We start from the raw sequence: 3,488 nt of genomic DNA on the forward strand, positions 1-3,488 counted from the left end.
TTGAAAAAAGTTTGAAAATCTCAAAACTTTAGATGTGTATTTTCTATTTCCAAATGCAAAAATGTATCTGCATGGTGCAAGCCCAGCTTGGTTAGCTGAGTGAGAAGTTTCTTTAGTAACTAAGGCAAGGTAAACAGAGTTTCTGTTGTCGATTCATTACTCAACTCTTACTCCCTGGGGCTAAACTACACCATCTCTCTTCTGTGCACAGCCCTGCTTCTCATTTGAGCAATTTGCTTATCATTAGGCCCTGTACTGAGTTCACTGCTGGGAATCTGGAATTTTAGACCTCAGAAGATGCCATCATTCATTATCCTTGATATCATCCACTAATCCAAACCCTATCTTTCATCTGTCTACAGGCGAGCCTAATACACTCCATCACACCTTATCTACCTGAGTCCTATTTCCATTCTCACTGCAGTCAGGAGAGCTGTACCTGTGCTGCAGATAATGCCCTGTTTTCATTTAGAAGAATTAAAAATAGGATGAGGTAGAGGATGGAGATGCAGAGAGAACGACCATAAGGAGTTTGTGCTCTCCCTCAGCACACCCTGGAGATTACAGGTGAGGTTTGAAGCTTAGGGAAATACCAAATGTTTGACACCCTTCCCTTTTGGAAGCAAGGCATGAAGCACATTTGCCACGTGCCAGTAAGAAAAGCACCTAATTCAACTGCAGAGATGGAATGCAAATTGTTTAAGTGGCCACAGCCTCCCTGGGTTGGAGAAATGGCCCTGCATGGAGCTGATTGCTGAGGCCTCTTGCACGAAGTGCCCAGGAGGGCTCTGCCAAGGGGGTTTTACTTCCCTATCTGATGCTGTGTTGAGCTGACTTTTGAGTAAATATAAATTATTCATGGACCTTTAATCAGTTGTTTCTCCTACTTTGTCCTCTGCTTGATTTTGGTTCTAGCTGCCAGATTGCCTGGTTTCTCTCCAGTATAAATGATAAACTGATATTCCAGACACATTTGTTGTTATTTGACTTTTGCTAACAAATTCATGCACTTCAGCATTTTAGTATTCATATAAGCCAGGGTTAAATTACAGGAATTACAATGGTTGTTTTATCATCACAAAGAATACTCTGAATTCTTTGTGCTCCATTGGAGTTGTGAAATTATTTTGACATTTTTAAATCCCAAGAGTTATTTCCAAGATACAATGGAATTGTTCAGTGGCTTCCTTTTGCCTTTTCTTTAGCTCTGCAGTTAGTAATAATTTTCTTTACTAAGTAATGCCCATTAGCTACATGCATAAGCTCCTGTAAAGGATCCAAAAGAGAGTACAATCCACGGTTATAATCCTATCACAGCAAAACTGTTTGGGAGTTCCTTTGCGAAATGCCTTAAAAAATTGTGTGCACAAGAATTTTCTATCAATGGCTGAGAGGCTTTAGGCAAAACAACCCTTCACAGTATTCAACTCCTTTTAAAAAACCAAACTTATAAAACCATGTGCATTTATCCTACTTAATTAGATTTATTAGGCACAGAATCTAAGCACAAAGGAAGCACTTTCCAGGCAACTACAGAGAGCAGACCCCATCCCTCTTTGGAGTTTCCCTATCACAAAGGAGTTCAATGTATGTGGATGGAGCTGTGACACTTTTACCACCCAAGGATCTGTCCCCAAAACATTACAAATGAACCCCTGACGCACACAGTTGTGCAGTTTAACACCCCACATGAACAGCTCTGCTGCTTCCAAAGATTAGAAATGCCCAGAGAAGGTACCTGTGGTATCCCTTCATCCCTGGGCTGCTCTAATCCCATTGCAGCTGCACTGCATTGTTGGAGTGGTTAATTGAGCAGTTATGGAGCGTGGAGTACAGTTAAATGAGCAGGAGATGAAGAGGTGAGAGAGTCCAGGAGTGCCACGGGGGAAAAAAAAAGATTGAGAGACACCAGGAGCTGCCGTGGTTTAGATTCATACATCTTCAAATCTAGACTGAGATGTCAGTTCCGAGGAAAAGGTAAACCCCCAAATTAGGGTTCTTTTTTATCCTGATTACTTAACCCCATTGTGACATCCAGTTTAAAATGTCCATCAGCCCAAGATATCCACAGAGAAGGTCAAGGGGAAAGCACCAAGGCACAGAAAATTCAGCTGTGCAGAACCTCCTTCCTTAAGACACCAAGCTTGGAGCATGCAGTAAAGCTGAATTTCTGTCCCCCGTTGTCCTGGGTTTGCCCAAAGCTCCTGACTGACAGAGAAGAACAGATTTCAAAGCAGAAGTTGGCAACTGAAAGTGTCAGGAGAGAGGAACAGAAGAAAGAAGACAAGTGCCCAAGTCAGCAAAGCACTCTCAAGAGAGAAGGCTTTGAAGAAGTGGGTCATGGTTGGGTTTTGGCAATGAAGACAAATAACAAGCTAAAACCAAGCTGGAGACTGCTCCTTTCAGAGGGCACCTGACCCTGTCAGTTTGCACGTGCTCTCACCACATCCCACTGACTGACCTGCTGCAGAACTGAATCTGGGGAGGAGCAGAAAGCTGGAAGAAAAAGCAAATAAAACCTGGGAACTGCAACAATCACAATGGACAGCTTCAGCAAAGCAACTAAAGCAAATGTTTACTTCTGTAAGTAAACCTAAGAGATTAAATGCTCTTGTTTCTTCCTGTGTCAGCCTGCTTTATACATTTCTCGTGTAACACCTGACACTTGAGCAACAGTGAATTTAGTAACTAGTTCTCTTTGTTGATAGCTTTATCACTCTGGATATGCAAATCGTACATCATAATATTGAAATAGTCACAGCATTTATTACAACAACATCAAATGCAATGCAATTCTCTTCAGTGCAGTCAGTCAAGCACAGCCAGGGAAGTGTTCAAGATGAGATGAGATGAGACCACAGGCAGCCCTGCCTCAGGAGGAGAACCAGTCAGAGTCAGGAACCAGCGCCTGCTGCTGGCACAGGGTCCAGGGCTCTGGTCAAGCCCTTCCCCCTCTGGGTTTGAGCTGTTCCAGAGGTGCCTCAGCAGTCACAGCTGCTTCCAGGAAGGGTATGCCAGGATTCAGAAATTGGGCCTTCCTTCACCTTGGCCTCCCAGCCAGCCCAGTGTGAGAAACAGGCTCCTCACAGGTCAGGACCCCCACAAACCCCAGCATTTCCTTTTGAAATGGAAGTGTCAGAGCAAGGCTTAGAAAACCAGTGCACTTTGATGCTCTTTGATCCTATGGAGAGTTGGACCTTGGATTGACACAAGCCCCAAACCTCTTCAGGAAGCTTGGCCACCATGCAAGAAGGAATATGAGTTTTATTTCTCCATTTACAACACATTCCTTCACCAGAAACTCAAGAAATGAAAACAAAGTGTAAAAGTGTCACCTGTGCACACGTCATAGTGTTTCTATGTGAACAGATGTCCTCCCTTTTCTATCAGCAAGCAAACACACTCGGGCATGACTCAACTAATGCACAAACATGATAAACCTACTGGAAGCAAAACAATTGTGCTTTTCCCTTCTGATATTATTACAT

Source organism: Passer domesticus, chromosome 3 (assembly GCF_036417665.1).
Source record: "Passer domesticus isolate bPasDom1 chromosome 3, bPasDom1.hap1, whole genome shotgun sequence".
Lineage (NCBI taxonomy): Eukaryota > Metazoa > Chordata > Aves > Passeriformes > Passeridae > Passer > Passer domesticus.